We start from the raw sequence: 26,232 nt of genomic DNA, 5'->3' as shown, positions 1-26,232 counted from the left end.
CCCGCACACACTCTCACGAGCTTCGCCACACAACACGATGCAAAGCGCCAGCCACCGCTCCAGGAGGCCTGGGCTGGATCCTGCCAGCCCACCAGGGAGCTGCGTTTCCAGGACATTAGACATCCAAGTGTACAACAGAGATCATACAACTCTCCAGCAAGTCAGAAAAAGGTCTTGTGGGAACTGAGGTACTCTGGGCAGGTCTTAAACTATTCATTGTCCTTGGTGTGGCTGAATGAAAGGAAAGCCCGTGCCTCCAGGTAATTCATAAACTAACCAGCTGTTCCTCCAGGTGTCACACACTGGCTTCCCTTCTATGGTTTCAGTCACTGAGACACTGCACAATTCAGCCATGCTCTTGACTGCAAAGATCCCAAGATATTCTGGGACCCAGGCTCCCTAAGGCACAGCAGGCAGGACAAGTCATGATGCTTACTTTGTGCAGACTACAACACTGCTTTATATGTAAGTAACAACCAGCATATAATCACTCCATTTCAAAGACAAGGACACTGAAGCTCAGAGTGTAAGTCACTTGCCTAAGATTACATGGCCAAAAAAAAAAAAAAAAAAGGCAGAAACAACACACACACATCCCAATACAGAAACATGGGCTCTAGTTCTTTGGTTGTGTAGTGGGTTCACTAGTGTGTAGTGAAGAATTTAACCTCACCCAAGCTAAGGTCTGGCCTTTGCCCCACCTGTAGGGAGGTGATCTCTAGCCTTCTGGAATGTCCTGTCTCATAGGAGTATGTTTATCTGCCTGGGGAGATTGGCCACTGGATAGAGTTACAATGTGACTTATGATGGGGGCTTTGGGCCATGAGTTATACATTCCAACCTCAGAGGAACTAATAATGAATGACATTTGCCTGAACTCCAGGAGGGCCTAGGGACTAGAGGTCAGCCATGAGGATAGCAGCAATTGAGCTCCAATAAAAACTCTAGACACTCAGGCTCACATGATCTTCCCAGGTTGGTGATTCTCCATGCATACTGTCATATATTATGGCTGGGAGGAGGTAACACCATCCATGACTCCATGGGGAGAGGGAAACAGAAGTCCCATGTCTGGACTCCTCCAGACTTCCTATAGCCCTCTTTCCAAGCATCCTTTCCCTGTAATAAACTGTAACTATGAGTATAACAGCTTTCAGTGAGTTCTGGGAGTCCTTCTACTGAATCATCAGAAAGGAGGGTGATCTGAGAAACCCCCTCAGCTTGCAATTCGTGTTGCAAGAACTGTTCTCTCGAACTTTGTAGTTGGTCACCTTCTTATAGCTAGTGATGGTTATATGCTTAAATGGACCAAGTAATAAAATATAACAACATTTAAATAAAATCCATCAATGTTCAGGGATAAGAATGCCTTGTGAAACAATAATTACATTAATCTAAATTGGTGTACCCCAAAACTGTGGCCAGGGAACAGGCAGATGGGTGGTACAGAAGGGAACAGGAATATGTAATACCCAGTGTAATGTAACCAGGGCCAGGGGCCACAAAGAAAGCCTCCCTGTGGAAATCTACCTAATAACACACATGTAAGAAGCACTGAGTGGATCAATTTTTGGGGTACAGAGTTAAAAGTGTTGGAGCCCCCCCACTGGGGAAACACATCAGCTAACTTCTGCTGTTTTTTTTTTATTTTTTTATTGCATTGTAGGTTTGGGGGTACATGTGAAGAACATGAAAGATTGTTGCATAGGTACATACATGGCAGTGTGATTTGCTGCCTTCCTCCCCATCACCTGTATCTGGCATTTCTCCCCATGACTTCTGGTGTCTTAATATCCTCAGCCTGCTGAGTGAAACTGACCAGAAATCTACCACAGTCATTGAATACTGAACAACCCAACAGACCAAATGGAGGTGCCGGCTCCCGCACTTGGCTCTCCAGAGCTTTGAGGACATACTTCCTCCAGAAAACAGAGGAGGATGCACATGTTCCTGGGGCACTACTGGTTTCGCTGTGTTTGTGGTCATGCTGAACGACGGTGTACAAGTGGTAGCAGCTCTGACTGAGAGACCAGAACCCTGGCATCTTAAGTACTGGCGCCACATTCTCTCTCCTGAGGCATACGAAATCAGCACTGATGGCACATCTTCACTTAGGGAACTTTTAAAGCTATCACCAATGTCCAGCTCTACCCCAGACCAACTGAGTAAGAATCCCTGGAGACTGGGACCACCATTGGCATTTTGGGAAACGCACCAGGCGATTCTCATGTGCAGCCAGAAGTGAGAACCTTTGCTATAGAGGATCTTTGAGCCCCTAACTCCATCTGTCCTTGGAAGTATGTCTCGTTGTTATTATTATTTTGAGACAGAGTTTCATTCTTGTTACCCAGGCTTGTGCAATCATGCAGTCTCAGCTCATTGCAACCTCCACCTCCAGGGTTCAAGAGATTCTCCTGCGTCAGCCTCCCAAGTAGTTGGGATTACAGGTGCCCGCCATCCCACCCGGCTAATTATTATTATTATTTTTTTTTTTGTATTTTTAGTAGAGATGGGTTTTCGCCATATTGGCCAGGCTGGTCTCAAACTCCTGACCTCAGATGATCCACCCACCTTGGCCTCCCAAAGTGCTAGGATTACAGGTGTGAGCCATGGTGCCTGGCCTGTCCCAGTGATTTTAATTACAGGAGCCAATCCTTTTCCCCTACTCTTACCAACACAAAAATCGTGTTATAACCTCCTTTAACCATACTTAAAATTATATGATATGTCCACAATGAGATACCACTTCATAATCATTAAGATGGACATTATATTTGAAAAACAAAAACAAAAATGGAAAACAGCAAGTTGGTGGAGATGGGGAAACTAGAACCTATGTGCATTGTTGATGGGAACGTAAAATGATGCAGCTGCATGGAAAACATTTTGGCAGTCCCTCAAAATGACAAATATAGAATTACCATATGACTCAGCAGTTCCATGGCTGGGTATCTACTGCAAAGCATTGAAAGCAGGGACTTAGATATTCCACACCCGTGTTCATAGCAGCATATGCACACTAGCCAAAAGGTATCAGCAACCCAATGATCATCAACAGATGAATAAACTTTAAAACTGTGGTATATCCATATGACGGGATGTTATTCATCCCCCTCTCCTTACAGAGGAATGGAATTTGATACAATGTTACGACATTCATACATCTGAAAACATTATGCTAAGTGAAAGAAGCCAGACACAAAAGAACAACATCATATGATTCCCCTTCTATGAGGAATCTAGAAGAGTCGAATTCAGAGAGACGGAGAGTAGAACAGGGGTTAGCAGGAGCTGGGAGGAGGGGCGATGGGCGTTAACGGGTCCAGAATTCCCCTTTGGTATAATGGAAACATTCTGGAGAGAGATGGCGGTGATGGCTGAACAAGCATGTGCCGCTTACTGTACATATAAACATGAATAAGATGGTAAATTTCATATTATGCATATTTTATCACCAGGCAAAATTTTCAAAAATAAGTACGTCATGATCTTACGTGTTTATGAACAAACTGCATACCTGTTTGGAAACCACACAGGCCCCGCCCCCTCACCTGCTTGGAGCTACAAGGATTTCTGAGATACCTGTTGGCATTGGCCTGTATTCCAGGACTGGATGTCAGGGCGCTAAACCTTACACCCTTTCTCACATCCACAAAAGGGACCATGAGCTGTAAAAAGAGAAGCAGTACTGTCTTCGTTGATCATCATTGCTCCATCATGTCATTGCTCACTGAAGATTGAAAGCTGGCTGATATCCCTGTATGCCCCTTCTCCCCTGATTCTGTCACCAGGTTATGTCAATTCCACCCTCTGAATCAGGTGATGGACCACCTAGTAAAAATTAGTGGCTCTGCAGGCCATACACCTCTGTGGCAACTACTCAGCTCTGCCTCTGCAGGCTGAGAGCAGCCACAGACAATTCATAATCAGTGGCTGTGGGTGTCTGTGTCCTGCTCAAGTCTCAAATATGCCTGCTACGGGCCTCTGGGTATGTGTTCCCTCTGCTCTGTTAGAGCACTTTCCACACCAGCTCCTCCGCAATGCATGGCCACCTGTTTTCGAATGCAGTGGTTCTTATACTTGAGTGTATGCATCCCATTCACCTGGAGTTCCCAGATGCTGCTGGTCCAGGAACCACACTTCAAGAAGCACTGGCCTCACCCTCTTTCAGGTCTCTCCTGTAAGTCTCTCCCCACTCTAACCCCATACCCTCTGCCTCTCTGCTGTGCCTCCTTAGCACCTTGCTCCACCATTCTCATCTACTCACCGTTTAGTAATCGCTTCCCTGACTATCCTCCGAGGCCCCAATTCGGCTAACACCAGCCACCCCTGCATGCCTTCACCATGGTGGGCGTGATGATATTGGGGGTCAACTTGATTGAACTGAAGGATGCAAAGTATTATTCTTGGGTGTGTCTGTGAGGGCGTGGCCAAAGGAGATTAACGTTTCGGTCATGGACTGAGAGAGGAACTCCCACCCTCAGTCTGGGTGGGCACAATCTAATCAGCTGCCAGCGAGGCTAGAATGAAATCAGGCAGAAGGTAGAAGGACTAGACAGGCTGAGGCTTTCTGCCTTCATTTTTCTCCCGTGCCGGATGCTTCCTGCCCTGGAACATCGCACTTGAAGTTCTTCAGTTTTTGGATTCTTGGATCTACATCAGCGGTTGGCTAGGATCTAGGGCCTTTGGCCACAGGCTGAGGGCTGCAGTGTTGGCTTTGCTACTTTTCAGGCTTGGGGACTCAGACTGGCTTCCTTGCTTCTTAGCTTGCAGACAGCCTACTGTGGGACTTCACCTTGTGATCATGTGAGTCAGTACTCCTTAATAAACTCCCCCTCATACATACATCTATCCTGCTAGTCCTGTCTGTCTAGAGAACCCTGACTAATACAGTGAGTCCCCTGACTGCTATCTCCTTAGGCAATCATTCCTAAAATCTCAGCAAAGCCACTTTGGGCTGCTGCAATCTTTGTTTTCACGTGTCTTCCTCATTAGACCGTAAACTCCAATGCTGCTTATAGACTGAGGTCTACAACCCCTTGGGCTTGTAGGGTGCTGTCCTTTGTTGGTTCCTGTTCTTATCCTGTATCAATCTCTTGCAGTTTGTGTTCCTTACAAGCCGGTTATTAAAAGGCAAAGGATTTCTGGATCATTTTCTAGCTTTTGGATGTGATGATAAAAAACTGAACTCATGACACAGGGACATAAAATAATGTGTATCTGCAAAGAATCTGCCCCTAGAGATTCCAATTCTAACATACTTTCTCTCACGTGGGATTATTAACCCGTTACTTCCTGTATCAGGAAGTACAAGTATGATAGATTACGTGAGATGTTAAAGATGTATGCTATATAGGAAGGCCTCTAAACATTCACACCCGATTATCCAAAACGAATTACACATTGTCTTATACTCGATCTCAAGGAAACGCTTCAGCAGTCTCTGGATTTACTGGAAGAGGCCTGGATTTACAAAGACAACAATTTTGTTGAAACCAGCCTAAATCAAGCATAGGAAGGACATGGAGATCAGTAGTACACATCAGCCAAGATAAGAATTCTCTCTGGAATCAATGTTTGTTTTAAAATTAGGGGTATGACTCACACTCGGTGAATGGGTGGCTGCGTTCTGACCCTCAAAAGATGAATGGTTCATTTTGAAAAGCCCAGCAAGTGGGAAGCCTACTTTCTACCTCCACTGACTTCACAGTGACACTGCAGTGTAGGGGGGCACAAGATGGCTCCGAGTGGTTTAAAGTCACCCGCAAGATGGACAATGGGAGGACTCGCTACCTGCAGCTGTTTCCAATAAAAAAGCTGAGTAATGACAGCAGCCTCCCCCGGGACTCACATGCCGCCCAGCACAAGGCCAACGGGACATTAAGAACACCGAATGAGCTGCCAGAAACCCTTTGGCATTGTGAAGCCAAACTGCTCCTCCTCCCCCCGTTTGGCGTCATTAACTTAATCAGGTATTCATTCAATAAAAAAAATGTACGCTCTCCCTGGATGTAGGCGACACCCTCTGAACAAGGCACGATGTCAAATCGGCTGCATCCAGCAGGATGTGTGAGGGCAGTTCTATATTCCTTTATTTTTAGCTTATTTTTTTATTTATGAGTCTACCTCTGTCGCCCAGGCTGGAGTGCAGTGGTGCCATCTCAGCTCACTGCAACCTCTGCCTCCTGGGTTCAAGTGATTCTCGTGCCTCAGCCTCCTGAGTAGCTGGGATTATAAGCACCTGCCACATGCCTGGCTAGTTTTTGTGTTTTTTATAGAGACCGGATTTCACCATATTGGCCAGGATGGTCTCAAACTCCTGACCTCAAGTGATTCGCCGGCCTCAGCTTCCCAAAGTGCTGGGATCACAGGCGTGAGCCACCACCCCTGGCCTATTTATTTTTAAATTTAGGGGCTGGGAAGATGGGAATCCTCATCTATGCAGTACTCCTTGGACATGCAGGAAAAGGGAGATTATAGTGAACAACTGGTCAGAGACTAAAGAGAAGAGACGCCTTGCTCACTCTTTGCATTTTGAGACATAAACACTTGATACCACAGTTCTGACTTCTGAGCAAGGAGTGCATAGCTGACTTTAGTGTCATGTTAGACCGGCATTTGGTAACTGGTGACTTTAGTAAAGTCTTTCAACTTTCTCTTTTTTGACACAGGGTCTCACTCTGTCACCTGGGCTGGAGTGCAGTAGCACAACCATAGCTTACTGCAGCCTCGATCTTGTGGGCTCAAGCGATGCTCTGGCCTCAGCCTCCTGAGTAGCTGGGACTACAGACTTGTGGTGGCAGGTCTAGCTACATTTAAATTTTTTTTTATACAAATGGGGTTTCACTATGCTGTCCAGGCTGGTCTCGAACTCCTGGGCTTAAGTGACCCTGCCACCTTGGCTTTCCATAGTGCTGGAATTACAAGTATGAGCCACAGCAACTGGCCCAATCAACTTTCTAAGTTTTTATTTCCTCTTTAACAAAATAGGTTGGGTGCGGTGGGTGGCTCATGCTAATCCCTCTCAAAGTGCTGGGATTACAGGCATGAGGTTGGGGGTTTGAGACCAGCCTGACCAACATGGAGAAACCCTGTCTCTACTAAAAATACAAAAACTTGGCCTGGTGTGGTGGTGTGTGCCTGTAATTCCTGCTACTTGGGAGGCTGAGGCAGAAGAATCACTTGAACCTGGGAGGTGGAGGTTGTGGTGAGCCAAGATCGTGCCACTGAACTCCAGTCTGGGCAACAAAAGTGAAACTCCGCCTAAAAAAAAGAAAAGAAAGATAGTATGGCCAGGCACAGTGGCTCATGCCTATAATCCCAGCACTTTGGGAGGCTAAGGTGGGCAGATCAATTGAGGTCAGGGGTTCAAGACCAGCCGGGTCAACATGGCAAAGCCCTATCTCTACTAGAAATGCCAAAAAAAATTAGCCAGGCATGGTGGCAGGTGCCTGTAATTCCAGCTACTTGGGAGGCTGAGGCAGGAGAATCGCCTGAACCCAGGAGGCAGAGGTTTCAGTGAGCTGCAGTAGCTCTTTACACTCCAGCCTGGGGGACAAGAGTGAAACCTGGCCTTAAAAAAAAAAAAAAAGAAAAAGAAAATGAAGATAGTAATATGCCTTATCTCATGAGGTTGTTATGAGAATTGCATGGGACAGTGCAGTGCCTAGCACGCAGCCAGGCAGTAGTGCCTCAAAAAATGCTACTTCTCATCATAATCTTTTTCCAGGTCAAATTACTTCCCATGACTATTGCAGCAGACAGCACGGGCTCAGGATCTAGGCCGCCTGCGTTGGAATCCACGTGCCCTTACTCCCCAGCTGTGTATATCTGATGAAGTTAATTAATTTCCTCGATCCAAGTACTAACTGGCCCCAACTAATTCATTTCTCTGTGCCTCAGTTTGCTCATCTCCAAAGTGGGAATAATACCAGTTCCTACCCCACGGGCTCGCTGTGAGTTCACACATAAGAAGTAGTCAGATGACAGCCTGGCATACTCAAGACCTACAAATACCGGCTGTGTTTGTTCCGACTATCTTCTAAGAAAGGGCCTACCTCCTTCACTTTGGTCCTATTTTCATCTGCATAAAAAAAACCACATTTGACCCAGCAATCCTATTATTGGGTATATACCCAAAGGATTATAAATCATTCAGTTATAAAGACACATGCACACGTATGTTTATTTTGGCGCTGTTTACAATACTTAAGACTCGGAACCAACCCAAATGCCCATCAATGATAGACTGGATAAAGAAAATGTGGCACATATACACCATGGAATACTATGCAGCTATAAAAAAGGATGAGTTCATATCACTTGCAGGGACATGGATGAAGCTGGAAACCATCATTCTCAGCAAACTAACACAGGAACAGAAAACCAAATACGGAATGTTCTCACTCATAAGTGGGAGTTGAACAATGAGAACACAGGGACACAGGGGGGCGGGCGGGGGTAGGAGAACATCACACACTGGGGCCTGTCAGGGGGAGGGTGGGCTAGAGGAGGGATGGCAGGGGGTGGGGGGATTGGGGAGGGCTAACATTAGGAGAAATAACTAAGGTAGATGACAGGGGACGGATGCAGCAAACCACCATGGCCCGTGGATACCTATGTAACAAACCTGCACATTCTGCACATGTACCCCAGAACTTAAAGTATAACAAATAAAATAAAATGAAACAGAAAAACTCCACATTTTTCCCCTTGAATTCTTTCCCACGTTACTTCCTGCATCATATACACCAGTCAGCTCCAGCAAAGATGGTGAACGGAACAATCTCTCGTTAAAAGGTTCCCTGCCTCACTTCCCTTCATGAGGCATTTCAAGTTCTTACCGGTTCAGAAAGTTTACTAAGTCTCTAAAATTGTCTTCTTCTAGAAAATACTCCACACTAGTGCAATGATTTTGTTTCCCCCTAAACTGGACCAAAGCCTTGTTTGCAGAGCAAATGGTCAATTACAACTACATGCAAAAATAAAATTCAAATGCGCTCATGTTTTCAATTTAAGTATGTCTGTTGTCTGCTGTTCATTCCTTTGGTATAAATAGACGCTTTCTGGCTTATCTGAACGCAGAACACATAGTGCTGTTTAGATACAATTACTCATTATAAATTAAATCAATCCCTTTCCTTTTCAGAATACTGTGCCCTAACTAGAATCTCTACAACATTATAAAAGCATAAAATATGACTAACAATTTAATTTAAGGCCCTAATTGCCAATGAAAGATAAATAACACTGCTGTAGGCATCAATGACAGTAATCTAAATAGGCAATAAAATATTTAACGGACAAACGGAAATGCAAAAAAAGTAACTTAGTGCCTGTTTACAACAAAGCTCATTTCCTGTACTAGCACTGTGGACTGGGAAGATGCAGTTAACCTCTGTCAGCCTCAGTTTCCTCATCTGGAATATGGGAATGACGATAATACGTTTTCAAAAGATTGTTGAGAGGAAAGAAGAGAGACTGTAATGCTTAGCATAAGAAAAACATCCGTGTATGTTCTTCTTCCTGAACTTCAGTCTCAGCTCAATAGCTTGTGAGGGATGCTTCCCATCCCTCTCAAATCAGCATGCACTCTGGTTCCACATTTCTGCTAACGGTTTTGTGCCAGTTCTCTAAGCAGAGGCCAGAGCCGGATATCTGACACCTCCCTACCACTTCACTCCGATAACCAGCTGCTCCCCTAATTGTGTCAGTCTTTCTTCACAATGTCTACTCTTGGGGGCCAAGCCTTAAGTTCATCTCTTTTTTTCCATATTCACTGTGTATTAAAGAATTCGGCTTGGCCCAAAGAGGGGTCTTGCCCTTTGCCCTTGGCTCCTGGGAAGTGATCTGTGTCATATCTGACAGTAGTGCCCTATTTGTGGGGAGGGAAGATTTTGAGTCACAGCCAATTACTGAACTCAAGTCTCGGTTTCCTCATTTTAAAACAGAAATTGGCTGAGTGTGGTGGCTTACACCTGTAGTCCCAGCATTTTGGGAGGCTGAGGCAGGAGGACCATTTGAGGCCAGTAATTTGAGACCAGCCTGGGAAACAAAGCGAGGTTGTCTCTACAAAAAATAAAAATTTAGGTGGGTGTGGTGGTACATGCTTGTAGTCCTAGCTACTTGGGAGGCTGAGGTGGAAGGACTGCTTGAGCCCAGGAGGTTGAGGCTGCACTGAGCTAAGATCGTGCCACTGCACTCCAGCCCGGGAGACAGAGCAAGACCCTGCCTCAAAAAATAAACAAAACAGAGATAATAACATGTACCCTGCAGGGTTAGAGTGATGACTAAATGAGATGCATTCAACAAATGTGAGGTAGAAAACACTTCTCTTGGGCCGGGTGCAGTGGCTCACATCTGTAATCCCCGTGATTTGGGAGGCTGAGGTGGGTGGATCACAGGATCAAAAGTTCAAGACCTGCCTGGCCAATATGGTGAAACCCCACCTCTACTTAAAAATACACAAATTAGCTGGGCGTGGTGGCTGGTGCCTGTAATCCCAGCTACTTGGGAAGCTGGGGCAAAAGAATCACTTGAACCCAGGAGGCAGAGGTTGCAGTGAGCCGAGATTGCACCACTGCGCCCCAGCCTGGGTGACAAAGTGAGACTCTGTCTCCAAAAAAAAAAAAAAAAAAAAACACTCTCTTATTCAGCAGGAACTTTATCAATGTCCATTTCCTTTTCCTTTATAATTATGAGAACGTGAAGGAAATGGACAGAGGATTCCTGGAGAATTCTGCCAAGATTTTCAGTCTTTTCACATTGGCAGCAGAGTATTTCCATTTTCATTTTGAGTTTTGCTAGTATTCTTCTGCTAAGAAACCAATTTTTTCCCCTGATGAATGTTTTTTAAAATTCATTTTTTCTTTTTTCTTTTTTTTTTGTTAAACAGGGGCTCTGTCACCCAAGCTGGAGTGCAGTGGCCCAATCTCAGCTCCCTGTAGCTCTGACCTCCCAGGCTCAAGCCAACCTCTTATCTCTGACTCCTGGATTGTTAGGACTACAGGCGCATGCCACATCGTCCCGCTAATTCTTGCAGCTTCTGTAGAGACAAGGTTTCACCATGTTTTCCAGGCTTGTCTCAAACTCTTGGGCTCAAGAGATCTGTCAGCCTCAGCCTCCCTAAGTGTTGGGATTACAGGCATGAGCTACCACACTCAGCCCATTCTTGAGTAGGCAGGATCAATATTTCTCTGTGTAATGTAATTCCAACAGAAGGGAAACCAGGGCTTCATTCAGTGTCTCAGCATGAGCCTGTCAGCATCCCCTGATTTCAGGACGGAGGCTACAGGCAGCCCCAGATGTGTGCTGACAGCCACTACATTCCTGGTCTGTCATAGCATTTACTTTGGATTGGGAAATGGAAAGAGAGATCCCTCTTTCAGTATGAGATCGTTTCTTAGAACAGGTTAGTTTGGCCTTTCTGAAAATATAAATAAGAAGCAGCTTCCATCAGAAAAACATCTGAGTGTTAAGTAGATAAATGCATCCCTTCAACATTGAGACATTTTATCTCCACATGTGATGCACTCTTAGTTTTTCATCAGGTCACATTCCAGAAACTTGGATCTTTTTTCCTGCTACAGTTTCACAAATAATACAGTTTGCTTCCATTTTACTCTGGTGACCCCAGGGATGGTGGGTGGGATGATGAAAAGCAGCAATAAGGCAGTGACTGAGTCTCAATCTGTAATGTTTCCAAGTGTAGATGATCAAATGAACCCATCATAAACATATTCGGGAAAATATACAAAGAACTTCACAGAAAGCTCTCAACTGGAGAGCCTGAAGGGACCAGCCAGGGAGGCTTATGCAAGCCAGGAACAGCCAGGCATGAGTAATGCCTTAGATGGGTGGGTTTTGTTTTCTTTCACAGCTGATTTGAAACTTTCCTCAATGACACTGTGGAAGATAATGTTTTCACAAAACGCATGCATTTACAAGCTCCCTCGCTCTCGTGCTGATGGTGCACCACATGGGGCTCTGCCTAGCGTGCAGGCTGGGCTGGATGGAAGGAAACGACCACAGCAAGGAAATTTAAAGGAAATGACCACAAGAAAGAAATTGAGAGGAAATGACCACAGCAAGGCATGTCGGAGGGCGTCCTTTGTGGCTTGAAAGAAACATCATGGCAGATTTATCGCCAGATTTTGTACAGTATTCCCCGCTTATCCATGGGGAATAGATTCCAAGACTCCCAGTGGGTGTCTGAAACCATGGATAGTACCAAACCTTATATAGACTATGTTTTTCTTCCTATATATACATACCTATGGTAAAGTCTGATTTATACATTAGGCACAGCGTGAGATTAACGATAATAGCTAATAATAAAGTAGAACAATTATAACAGTATGCCAGCATCACTAAGTGCTTTGGGACCATCATTAAGTAAAATAAAGGTGACTGGAACACAAGCACGCCATCCCACCGCAGTGGATCTAAGCACCACGATAGCCTCTAGGTGACTCACCGGCGGGGAGCGCTACGGGGCCGAACTGCTGGAGAACCGGATGATTCACGTCCGCAGTGGGAACGGGGTAGGGCATGAGATTTTATCAAGCTACTCAGAAGAGCACCAACTTGACACTTAGGAATTGTTTATTTCTGGAATTTTCCATTTCAGATTTTTGGTCTGCTGGTGACCTCAGAAGCTGACCTGTGGATCAGCGGGGACGTCTGGCTGCAGAGTTCTAGGAAAATCCCCCACACTAAAGGAGGTAACTTAAGAAGGCCGAGAACAGGGTCAATGCAGAAATGACCAAGAAAGCAGAAAGGAAAAGCACTTAGAGAATGGGGAATGCTGCTGGTTGGTTGGTGGCTTCAGAAAAGTGTCAAATTCTCTTTACAAACAATTACAGGCCAGGCATGGTGGCTCACGCCTGTAATCCCAGCACTTTGGGAGGCTGAGGTGGGCGGATCTTGAGGTCAGGAATTCAAGACCAGCCTGGCCAACATGGCAAGCCCCCATCTCTACTGAAAATACAAAAATTAGCCAGGCATGGTGCCTTATGCCTGTAATCCCAGTTATTCAGGAGGCTGAGGCATGAGAATCACTTGAACCCAGGAGGCGGAGGTTGAAGTGAGCTGAGATTGCACCACTGCACTCTAGCCTGGGCGACAGAACGAGATCTTGTCTCAAAAAAAAAAAAACAAAAAATCCACAATTACAAACACGCTTGGCCATTAAACTTGAAACAGTAAAAAAACAGCTTCATCTGTGAGAATGAATACATGAAAACGGCTATAGGCATTATGCTTCAAGACCACAATCATGTGTGAGGACAGTACAGGGAAGGTCCCCTGAGTCGATAATCAGAAATACATGTGAGGCTGTAAAAACACACCTTCTCTGCAGCTTCCCAAGACTGTGTAGGTCTGGGCTGGGACCTAGGAACCTGTATTTTAAACATCTCTTTTGGTGATTCTGATTGGCAGCTAGGTTGGGGAACGACTACACTAGACTTGTGCTTCTTAATCTTGGCAGCATGGGAGAATCACCTGGAAAGATTTTCAGAAATCTTGCTGGTCATGCGACACCCCAGGCCATTGAACTCAGAACCTCTAGGGTAGGAGTGGGCATCCGTGATTTCAGTGTGCAGCCATGGTTGAGACTCAGTGCAGTGGACTCTAAGTTCCCTAAGGGAGGAACATGGGTTCATGTGTGTACCTTCCTAAAATAGTGCCCTCCACAATAAAGCCAGACCTTCCTTCTCTTTTATGAAGCTGAGTTACACATGGAATTTGTTTGTATTAAAGCATGCTTTTCCCAGAAAACAAAATCGAGTCCTTTTAAACAAAGTTTATGCATTTAGAGGACAGTTTGTCTATGCTTTGGTGGGGGGGGGGGAGGTGACAGCTCTAATAAGAACCTTAGTTGCTTGGAGGCCACAAGTAGTTCAAAAGGAAAGATCTGCTGGGCACGGTGGCTCACACCTGTAATCCCAGGACCTTGGGAGGCCGAGGCAGGCGGATCATGAGGTCAGGAGGTCGAGACCATCCTGGCCAACATGGTGAAACCCTGTCTCTACTAAAAATACAAAAAAAAAAAAAAATTAGCCAGGTGTGGTGGCGTGCACTTATACCCCCAGCTACTCGGGAGGCTGAGGCAGGAGAATCACTTGAACCTGGGATGTAGAGGTTGTGGTGAGCAGAGATCGTGTCATTGCACTCCAGCCTGGGCAACAGAGCCAGACTCCGTCTGGGAAACAAAAAAAAAAAAAAAAAAAAAAAAAAAAAAAGAGGAAAAACCAATAGACGCCTGATGTCCGCTCTGGGTTGTTCTCCTGATTTGTGATGGATACAAGAAATATTCCTCATGAACGTCAGGTCTCAGATTTCTTGATCTGCAAGAAACTTCACAGCGTGGAGCAGCAGCCATGTGGTCTTGTAGCTTACAGTCAGAGCACAGAGAGCAGCCCCAGCATAGCGGGAGACCGGCCACACTGACAGCTGCACGCTATGTCCTGTAACACATTTGACTTTAGGACCTTGTATTTCTGCATCACACTGTGCACATCTCTTTTTTCCTCCTCTCTTGGTGGAGAGGCATTTATTTTCATTATGAAGACCTCTATTACGTATGGTGGACTGTTTTAACTCTGGGGCAGGTGAATTGCCTCAAACTCAGCTGCATAAAACAGAAGGCAGGTCCACAGCCATCTTCCCTTGGGCTGGCCTGGGCTTGCTTCAGTTTGCTGAGAGCAGAACCCAGCTTGGTTGCCCAAGGATGCTGCTGTACTTTCGCAGAAACTTACACATGGAGCACCTAAAACCAGGGGCACTAAGTAATGGTAATTCAATCGTATGGCAAACTGCAACAGGAATTCGCTGCCACCTTCCTTTCTCCTCAGCGCTAAGAACACCTACTTTTAGTGACAGGTGACTCATCTGCCACCGTTCTAGCAGGCTCTTCTAAGTGAAGACACAAACAAGAGCAGTGTCAACCCTGATGGATGAGCTTGGTGGCGGAGGAGAAGCCTCATGGGTAAGAAAGGGATGGTGGCCAGGTGCGGTGGCTCACACCTGCAATCCCAGCACTTTGGGAGGCTGAGGTGGGCGGATCACGAGGTCAAGAGATTGAGACCATCCTGGCCAACATGGTGAAACACCGTCTCTACTAAAAGTACAAAAATTAGCCAGACGTGGTGGCACACACCTGTGGTCCCAGCTACTCTGGAGGCTGAGGCAGAAGAATCGCTTGAACCCAGGATGCAGAGGTTGCAGTGAGCCGAGATTGCGCCACTGCACTCCAGCCTGGCGACAGAGCAAGACTCCATTTAAAAAAAAAAAAAAAAAGAAAGGGGTGGCATTTTTTCTGTTCCATCTTTCTGCTTCCTGCAGAAATACTCACCTACTCTTTGGATGGGCAACTTGAGCTGCCCTCTCCTGATTTCTCCTGTAACCACAAACACCCCTTATTCCAAAGGAACATCACTTCTTAAAATTGCAGATGACGGGCTGACTCTGGGCATGCCACTGATTGGGCTTATTCTTTCCCTGGGATCATTCTCCACCTGAGAGCTCTGAAGTCATTATACAGAAGTAAGTAATTTACATGCATTGCCTCAAATGCTCCTCTCGCTCACATCTGTAAAGTTTAGCAAATAAAACAAATGCCTGAATTTCCCATCTCTGGACATACAGGGAAACACTGAAGAAGTGATTTCCTCTCTTCTTCCCAGAGGCTTCCCACAGTAGGCAAGGTATATCCAGCACTCTTTGCACAAAAACCTCAGTGACTAAACCATGGGACAGGCCACGGATTTTATCCCTCTTCCCTGCTTATTCAATGACTCAGAAGGTTCAAAGTAAAAGCTTTTGACCTAATTTGGCCTTAAGTGGGAAAAGGTTCCACTGCTCTCTCATACTGAGTTTCAAAGCAAAAGAGAAATGGAACAGGGCTGTATTTAATTCTGAGTATAATCTCTTTGCTGTTGGCAATGTTCTGGGAATAGTAATGAATTTTTGCCTTCCATGAATAAATTTTTCAGAATCTAAAGTTGAAGCTCAAATAATTGTTAGTATTTTCCCCATAGTGTTTTTCAATTTTCCTTGGAAGAGAAGTAGATTGAATTACAATACCTCAGTTTCTCATTTTGTAAGCTGCCAAGAACAGTATGAACTGTCCTGGAACTAAAGAAACGTAAGGACAAATGATACCAGGAAACCCATTTGAAATTCTTTGGGGAAAAGCATATAACTTATGCAGACCACCCTGGGTTATCCAGTTTTTAAAACTGCCTGCATACTACACAAACGTCTTTTGGACCATGTTTCTTTCCTAAGAGAGGCTCGAAGACAGCAAACTAATTTGCAAATTAGGCATTTGTCAAACATTTTTAGGAAGATAAATCTTGAGCAAAACAAACCTTTTGATTATATTCAGAAAACACCGAAAATATTCTGGGGGTGTAGGCTGAGAAAGCAGGGGTCTTCTAAAAAGCCCACATGGAGGACTGTGGTGATGATCCGACTGTGATACCAACAGTAATATGTACGCCGCCTCTTTTCATTCTTTTCACCAACAGTCTCAAATGCTGGTTTTAGCCCAAGACCAAGAAGTGCAAATCTTTATGGAATTCAGGCAAATTCCGCATCAATGTATACTCATTTATAGTTATCCCATTTTTACAATGAAGCCTATTTTATAGGTAGTGAAACAAGCCTAAAGAGAACATGTGTACCACTAAGGTCCTATGGCTTTGAGACATTTTATTTCATTGATTGACTGATTGAGACGGTGTCTTGCTCTGTCACCCAGGCTGGAGTGCAGTGGTGTGATCTCGGCTCATTGCAACCTCTGCCGCCCAGATTCAAGCAGTTCTCCTGCCTCAGCCTCCCAAGTAGCCGGGACTATGGTGCCTGCCACCTCGTCCAGATAATTTTTGTATTTTTAGTAGAGGCAGGATTTCACCATGTTGGCCAGGCTGGTCTCAAACTCCTGATCTCAAATGATCCATCCACCTCAGCTTCCCAAAGCTCTGGGATTACAGGCGTGAGCCACCATGCCTGGCCAAGACGTTTTAATTAAATGCTTAACCAAGTCCAGAATTTGGTCTTTCTAACTCCACCTCCATTACACTTTCCACTGTACACCACGGCTCCCTATGCAGAAGACTGTAATCCAATCGGCTCATCTCCCAGAGGTCTAGACTCAGGAAGGGACAGTAAACATGGAAGAGAGGCACAAGAAATTGGCAAGGCTTGAGGAATGACTGATGGAAGCTGGATTGAACGAAAGGAGTGGGAGCTCTCAGGTGGGAATAGGAAAGGTACAGCTGCAATAAGATACCCAGAACGGACAGAGTGCTATGCTGGTGAAGGGGCAGATAACAAAGCTCCTTAATAAAGATAATAAGTCTCATGTACTTTACGTGGCTCTATGATAAACATACAGCAACTCTCCTGAAAGGACCAAGAGTGGGTAAGGGATCGGGGCAACAGAAGCAGTACCAGTACCCAGGAGGGAAACTGACCCTGGGAGAAATACCCAAGAAAGGCCGTCAAAAGGGAGGAAGAGCAAACATGTACCATAATTTTGATTAGAGAGAGGAAAAGTAGTCAAGGAGGAAGATGCAAGAAAATCCATAATAAAAAAATAAAAAAGATATTGGTGGGGATGTGGTGAAAAGGGAAGACTTTTCCACTGCTGGTGGGAATGTAAATTGGTACAGCCACTATGGAAAACCTATATGGAAAACAGTGTGGACATTCCTTAAAGAACTAAAAGAAAACGACCACTTGATCCAGCAATCCCACTGCTGGGTATCTACTCAGAGGAGAAGTCATGAGATACTTGCACACGCATGTTTATAGCAGCACAATAAGCAATCGCAAAAATATGGGACCAGCCCAAATGCCCATCAATCAATGAGTGGATAAACTGTTGTATGTATGTTCCATGGAATACTACTCAGCTGTAAAAAGGAACAAAATAGTAGCATTCACAGCAACATCTTTGGAACTGGATACCATTATTCTAAGTGAAGTAACTCAGGAATGAAAACTGACCATCTGTCATCAAGCTGGCTGTGCAGCTGGGGCTGCACACTCCAATAAGCTGGTGGGAGCCCCGTTCATTCTGAGTTGGAACGGGAGTTTGGGGCTGCTGCAGCCGCCTGAACCGCAGCTGCAGACCCAGGCCTCCTGCTCCACGGAGCAGGCAGGAGCCTTGCCCTCATGTGTAGGGCTACAGCTGCCCAAGCTGCAGCCGTGGATCCAAGCCTCCCTGTACTCCTGGGGGAACCAGGAACAGGCAGGATCTGCCTTACCTGGTGCAGCTGCAGCTGCCACACCCAGGGCTGCAGACCTGGGCCTCCCACTCCAAGAAGCAGGCAGGAGCCGGAGACTAGCTGGAGCCCTGCCCCTTCTGAGATGTCAGGGCGGGAGCTCCCGGGTGCAGCTGTAGCCAACCCTTCCAGGCACAGGAGCGGGGTTGCGGCAGCCTGCACCCTTGAGTGCCCCAGGAAGGATCCCCCATCCCTGAATGCCCAGGGGTGTCTGTACCCACTGCCTCGCCTCTCTCCATTCCTGGCACCCACTCAGATCTCGGAGCTGGGTTGGGGCCAAGACCCCGGTCCATGAATGGCAGCAGGAGGCAGAGTTCGGGGTAGAAAAGAGGGGGTTCCCCAGTTAGGCCCCACCTTCAGGCCAGGGAGGACCTGAAGGCTGGGTGCTGGGCGGCCAATCCTACCAACAGAAGTGGGGACTCATAGTGCCTCTTCTGCCCACCCATGGCTGCCCATGGACAAGTGGCATATACTTCCTTCCCTCTGAGGTCCCTAAAAGCCCTGGGCTCAGCTAGAGCAGGCAGGAAGATAGCCAGAGGACAAAGAGGGCAGAGAGAGGATGGGACTGGATGACCAGCTACAGAGACCTGCAGAGATGAGCCACCCTTTCCAGGGCCTCCTCTCTGCTGACAACTGAACACTCAATGGGATGACCTCCTCACAGAGAGGAGCTACCCACTCCTCTGAGCGGTTCTAACACTAAATAAAACTCTCCTTTTTCACCCTTCACTTGTCTGTGTACCTCATTCTTCCTGGACGCAGGACAAGAACTCGGGCAAAGGCACCATGGCTACAGACGTTTCCCACCAGAAAAACTGACACCCCAGAGATCCTGTAACAGTGCGTTCTCACACATCAGTGGGAGCTAAGCTATGAGGATGCAAAGTCCTGACAACGATACAGTGGACTTCGGGGACTTGGGGGAAAGACGGGGGGAGGGCTGAGGAATCAAAGTCTACCAAATGGGTACCGTGTATAGTGTTCGGGTGATGGGTGCACCAAAAATTTCAGAAATCACCGCAGAAGAACTTATTAATGTAACCAAACACCACCACCTGTTCTCCCAAAACCTACAGAAATAAAAAATAAAAATAAAAAAGGGAAGAAAACTAAGACATCAACTATATTAAAGGCAGCAGAGAAACTGGGAAAGACTAAGAAAGGCCGTTGGATTAGACCATAGATTCTCAATCTCGAACATCAGAAGCAGCAGGAAGCTTCTACAAGATACTAACCCAGAATCTGAATTAATGCCCACTGGATTAAACTGTATGGCCAGCAATGACCTCAAAGAGAACAGCTCTATAGTCCTATTTTAAAGTAGGGGAACAGATACACTCAGTGACATCAGAAATGTGTTTTCCAGTCCCAAGATTCAATATGTAAATGTACATTATTATTTTATTTTTAAATTTACATATGTCAATGGGAAATAATGTGCTTGGATAACACATTCAGCATTTGAACATCTCATGCCTGGGATTACACTGGTTGAGCCTCCCACATCACCGAGCAAATGCTTGAATAAACATATGGGCTCTGAGCAACTGCCCTGAAAGCCAGGGAACATGACTATGTTTCAATTTAAGAGAAGTAAGCCTCTTAGAAAACACAGCTCCTCTTGTTTGCCCCCTCTTCAACGGGCTTTTAAGTCCAGGGCTCATTCCGGAAAGTCCTATGGCCAATCTTAGCTCCTCTCATGGTAACATATTCAGTGAGAAAGGAGATCCTATAAGGTCAGGCAGATTGTTGTTAGAAATGTGATCCAGCAACTTTAGGTTTGAAGAAACCCAGGCACACAAGCCCATATCCACATCCCACATTCAGACCTGTCTGTCTCCATTATCCCGATACACCACTGGGGTCTTTCCCTATATTCAAGAAGTGGACTCTAGAGCTGCCCTGTCCATTTGTAAGGAATAGCACGAGGTAAGATGCCTGAAACTGGCAAGTGAGGAAATCTTTACTTATTCTAAGTAAATGACTCCCAAGGACAAGGTAGGATGTAGCTCGCAGCTTCTTCAATGTTGCTGCACATTTGCAACATACATTTAATTTATTTTAGCTAATGAAAATGCTCAATAGTGACTATGTCTGAGCCCCTCTGGAAAAGAAGTCGTGCAATACCCAAAGATGTTTAAGTATCTCTGAAAGACAAGAAGAATCTGTGTTAGGGGGTGGCTCTATATATAGAGACATTAAACTCATAGCCAAGAGGATAATGGTGATTATGACAAAATCACAGGTAACAAGGGGGAAAGAGAAAAGAGAGGGATGAGAGAACGTAATGTTTCCTTCACATTCTGTTTTTGAAACAGGATTCAAGAAGGATATCGTACCATTTGGTATTCATTATTTTCGTTCACGCACATGGCTAATTATTTCTACAGCATTCAGATCTCGTTAAAACAAACATGTTTTGCACATACACCCCCATCTTTAAAAATATGCCTTTTATTCCCTTTTCCAGAGCCTTGAGGAAATAATCTGATGGACTGTCTTAGGAGCAGTGCTTCGGGAATAAATGTAGACTATATGCTAAAAAATGTAACTTGCTCCTAAAACTTGCATAAACAAATCAAAGAAAAGGACATTGTAGCATTTTGAGTATAAACAAAATGATTCTCAACTTAACTTGCAGATCTTTTTTTAATGTTCAGTAATAAATTTTACTCCCAGAAGATTACACTGTCCTCTCCCTCCCCAAACTTCTCCTCCTCCTCCATTGCCCCAGTTGTCTTTAATGTCAGACCCATAATTCAGTTGTCTGGCTTGAACTCATTATGGGAATCATTAGACTTGATTTTCCTGAGGCCAGCCTTGAGTGAGGGTCGTCTGATCCTAAATGGTCAATGTTTCTATAGTCTCAGGAATCATTCTCTGAAAGCGCTTCACCTTCTCCAGGCTGTGGCAATGTGGCTACATGAAAACACGTTGCGTGATTACTGAATTTGGGTGACTCTTGTTCCAGCGAACTAGGAGGTTGTGTGTGTTCCTTCGCCTGCATTGCTGGGTCTGATGTGCGGATGGCTTTTGTTCCCTTGCTGGGTGAGCCAGGTCAGCCCTAACATGTCTCACCATAACTGCAGACCTTCCGTAACCGGTGCTCATGTAACTGCTGGAGTTTGGCTCAAAGCAAGGTAGAAACCTGTGACAATGGAGACTATTCCTGCCTTCCCCTCATATTAACCAGTTTGTGATTACGGAGAAACAGGGTAAGTAGTTCTTGCCCCGACCGGATGGATGGCATTGGAGGCCAGGCTCTGAAGAGCTAGCTGCTTGTAAAAATCTGGAGCTTAACTCCCCCTACAACAAGAAGCTCCTTTACGCTTTGGAACTTCAGAGAAAGGAGCCAAGTTGCCCATTTCAGAGCAGGGAGATTCCAGGGAAGTCATCTGGGTGTCGGCTTCTGAGAACTGTCTTCCCACGCTCACACTCTCCCACTGTTCCTGGCCCCGCCCTCCTGCTCTCACCAGTTACCCCAATTCTCACCATCATCACTCCCACCTGGTCCCTCTCCTATCACCACCTCTGCCCCAGAGTGAAAGAAAAAAGACACCTTACCATGGCTCTTCCACCAGCAGCACCAGGAAGCTGCTACTGCCATTTCTATTTAAATGGACAGGGATGTTGGGCAGAGAGACACCTTGAAGCCTGGAAGTTAAGCCAAGTGTTCAGATCATTCTTTTCCCAATATAATGTGAATATCTTGCTCTTGCTGGTACTGTAGAAGGTTCTCTACTCATAGAGATGTGATATTCAGTTTATGTATGGGTTTACATTTCAGCATGAACTCTCCCACCACTTGTGTCACCAACCTTTACGGAGTGCCTACTACCTACTAGTGACCAGTAGCAGGAATAATAATAGCTAATACCTACAAAGCACTTTGAGTCTGCTAGGGTTTTGCATGGAGCAGCCCCATTAAGTAAGCACTCTTCTAGTTGCCATGGTACCATCTGATTAAATGAGGTGCTGCACAGAAACAGATATACAGCGATATAATCTATACGTATGCCGTACCTTTATAACTGAATCTTCCCCATTGCCATCCCTACCCTGCCTACTTTTCTCAGATCCCTTATCATGTTATTTCACCCCAATAGACTTTTTTCTGGAAAATGATTGCTTACTACATGTCAATTGGCTGTTCACAGTTTCAGATATACAAGTAGACAGACATGGGAGACAGCATCTAGAAACCTCTAGACTTAAGCTCTCTAAGAGCAAGAACTATGTTTTCTTCTTCTCCACCCTAAGGCCGTGGCACTGTGCCTGATACCTACTGGATAGGTGTATGCTAAATATGTGTTATGTAAATGAATTTCACAATGTGCCATGTGCTAACATCCTGTCTTGTAAAAACTGCTGGGAACTTCACAGTATTTGCTGACCGGGTTGTTCTGGTGTCTGATGCCCCACTGAAGGACACAACAAAATTGAACATCGATTCAGGGGCCTGCTAAGAATAAATAAAGTGCGATGTGGGATGGAAGCCACAGTATAAGAAAAGTTGATGCTCTTTGACATGAATTGATCTGTTCAGCACAAGCTAACCACAGAACAAAGCAAAGTCTTCCTTCAAGCATAGAATGAGTTCCCTCTGGGATTTATAAAATGGACCAATCCAGAGGGGGCATGGCTCCCACCCCTACCATTTAAAACTAGCTGATTTTTAGGGTATTCTCCAATTTCACCTATCTCCCCGCTCTTAGCAACCTGTTATGGATTTGTTTGCTGGAATGACTTGGGGTAGTGGCTGGGGTCAGGAGTGAGTTTAAAGCATTTCACTTCACCACCAGTAAAGGGTAACATGATTTAATCAGTTAGTCTGCTGAGATGGGCACAGAGTTACCTGATAACTATTGGGGCCATGCCACTGGGTGAAATCTTTCCGTTAAGTGACCCTGAAATACAATCCCAACCTGAAATTGCCGAGTCAGTGGGAATTTCTCCAGGCATCCATGTTCAGCTGGCCCTAGCAACGATTCTGATTATGAGACAATGCATTTTGGCAAAAGGTGCTGGCTTTTATTTTCCAGCTTCCAAACTTAAAAGTGTCCAGTTCATTAAGTTCAAGGGCTGCAGTCGATTAAAGGTAGCCCCCGAATGATGTCTGAAGACCCCCACTGTATTTTAATTACACTAAACCATGGCATTTAGGCAGCTGGTAAAGCTGAAGTCAGAACTCTGCCTGGGCCCTCACTGACAGAAAATAATTCCCCAAACTGAATTGCCTGAATTTGACTAAGTATGGGGGACCATTTTACAAATGGTTTCGTGCTGAGGTTTCAGATATTTCGAGGTGGTCAGAATAAGGTATGGTTTCCTCTACTGCTCCAGGATACTCCTAGTTCTCATATGTCAGGAACCCAGGTGTTGAGCCCAAAAGAAAGCCATAGAAATAAGCACGGATGTCATGCTGTTCACGAATGTCACAGTCTCCTTAAACCCCATTTTATTAAACTTTTCAGTGAGCCCCTCGTTCAGATTATTCCACAAACATTGTATGTGCCAGGTACATCATGGTGGCGGGATATGAAGTGAAATGTGACTTAATGCCTTGCTTCCTTCAAGGAGCTTCCGGTCCACAAGGGGCTAATGGGGAAACGAGTGGCCACTGAAGCTAAATGGCAGCTGCTCCTGTGTTCCCAGCATGGTGGTGACAAGCTAGAGGTAAACCCAGGAGGGACAACCAGCACCAGTGTGTCACCTCAGTCAGCACTGTTGTTTTCAATAGCAGAGCAAGGAGGTCAAAACAGAATCACTGATTTTCTTTTTTGTTTGTTTTTTTTTTTTTTTGAGACAGAGTTTTGCTCTTGTTGCCCAGACTGGAGTGCAATGGCATGATCTCGGTTCACCACAACCTCCGCCTCCCGGGTTCAAGTGATTCCCCTGCCTCAGCCTCCTAAGTAGCTGGGATTAGCAATTCTCCTGCCTCAGCTTCCCAAGTAGCTGGGATTAGAGGCATGTGCCACCATGCCCAGCTAATTTTGTATTTTATAGTAGAGACGGGGTTTCTCCATGTTGGTCAGGCTGCTCTCGAACTCCCGACTTCAGGTGATCTGCCCGCCTCGGCCTCCCAAAATGCTGAGATTACAGGTTTGAGCCATGCACCTAGCTTCTTTTTTTTTTTTTTTTTTTTTTTTAGGACAAAGTCTCACTCTGTTGCCCAGCCAGGAGTGCAATGGCACTATCTCAGCTCACTACAACCTCTGCCTCCCTGGTTCAAGCGATTTTCCTGCCTCAGCCTCCCAAGTAGCTGGGACTACAGGCACCTGCCACCACACCCAGCTAACTTTTTGTATTTTTAGTAGAGGTGGGGTTTCACCACGTTGGCCAGGCTGGTCTTGAATTTCTGACCTCAGGTGATACACCCACCTCGGCCTCCCAAAGTGCTAGGATTACAGGCATGAGCCACCGCATCCAGCCAAATTATTGCTTTTCAAAGTGTTTCTTCTTCTTCATGCTGCAAGAACATTCAATTGACATTTGGGGGCTTAATGTCCCTTGGCTTTACCCAGATGTGTCCATAGAAAAAAATGACGCCATAACCAAATAGAAAATCTCTTGGAACATTATTTTACTTTTCATCTGTTTTTTCAATTCTAGTCAATTCAAAGCATAGACTATAGTCAAAGGGTGCATTCAGTCCCAAAACTGTTTACAAGCAGTGTTTAGGGAGGACAATGGGACTCTGCCTGGGCCCAAACAACCTATAATGACCTCATTTAAAAAAATTACCTTTTTCCCAGCTGTAGAAACTTCCTGCTGCTCTTCCACATTTATATAGAATTACCTGTGTCTACATCTATGTATTAATCATTCCTACTTATATGCCTGCCTGCAATGGGTCTATTCAGAGTCCTATATATCTATATACCTACTAATGTAATTTTTTTTTCTGCTTACTTCTTTTTTCCCCTGTGTTTCAACTCATTCGGATCTCTTCTCAGCATTAGAGATTATGTTTATTTTTGTGGCTAAATCTTGGTCAGCCCAACAGCAATATTTAAAGAAACAATCTCAGATGTCTACCTTTTATTACTTATGAGGCCTTGGTGATATATAAAAAAGGGGACCTCTAGGGCAAGTTTCATGACAGGTCTGCTTGTTAAAAGCAACAACAATAAAAACAGCTTTAATACCGTCTCCACCTTCCTGACCACTTGTCCTCTTGGAGGTCAGCTAGACGCTGGCAGTTCCCTAGGAAACACTGTATTACACAGAATACCGTGCCACCTATCTAACTTCTAGCTCTGGCACCCTATCCGCTGACCCCTTTTCGACAATCAGCAGTAGGAATGAACTTAGAATACAACAAAAGGGCCTCTTGGATTTGGTAGTTGATCAAGAATCTCAGAGACACTTAAAATATATATGCATGAACTAAAACGGGCCCAAACCTCTCAGCAACCCACATGTCACATACTCACAAAAATATCCAATGGAGGTTCTGGCCCAGAATAGAAAAGTCCTGGTTTTAATGAGCTATGAAAATGGGGGACTTAAAAAATTACAGATGTGGGGTTTCTTTTATTTCTTTAACTTTCAAGAACAATCTCATACATAGAGCCCCAACTAGAGATCTGTAGCTTTTAGTGACTTTCTCTCTCACTTACCCTGGGGGAACCCTCCTCCCCTGTCTTCTGACCTGTCTTAACAGACACAGACACATAATATAATTCAACAGTGCTGCTGTTATTAGCAGCCACTGTGAACCCAAGTAACCTTGCATACAAGTCTCATGGAAAGGACACATTTCCCAGTTGCTATTAATCACTGACATATTGATAGTGTGGAGGTAATATTGCGTTTGCTGATACTAGGGGAGGGGGCAGAGATGGGAAAGGGACAGTTATAAATTGCTGAGTTACTGTGTTTGTATTCAGCACATCTTGCAGCAAAGATTCTGTTTCTCTCCCCACCCCCCTCCGCC

At 45.3% G+C, this 26,232-nt stretch overlaps 1 protein-coding gene and 1 long non-coding RNA gene across 10 annotated transcripts in view; one reads left to right on the top strand and one right to left on the bottom strand.

Moving 5' to 3' along the window:
• Nucleotides 1-26,232, bottom strand: part of ATXN1 (ataxin 1) — a 455,843-nt gene that overhangs the window by 39,818 nt on the left and 389,793 nt on the right. The gene's annotated exons all lie outside the window — the stretch shown is intronic.
• Nucleotides 1,344-24,958, top strand: LOC116529837. Its single transcript, XR_004259695.1, has 3 exons — nt 1,344-1,417; nt 10,555-10,560; nt 24,946-24,958. It is a non-coding gene; the product is annotated as an uncharacterized LOC116529837 (long non-coding RNA).

Source organism: Sapajus apella, unplaced genomic scaffold (assembly GCF_009761245.1).
Source record: "Sapajus apella isolate SASKATOON/1434 unplaced genomic scaffold, GSC_monkey_1.0 scaffold63, whole genome shotgun sequence".
In the NCBI taxonomy this organism is placed as follows: domain Eukaryota; kingdom Metazoa; phylum Chordata; class Mammalia; order Primates; family Cebidae; genus Sapajus; species Sapajus apella.
The sequence above is the reverse complement of the archived record's forward strand: the minus strand, read 5'-3'. Positions and strand labels throughout refer to the sequence as shown.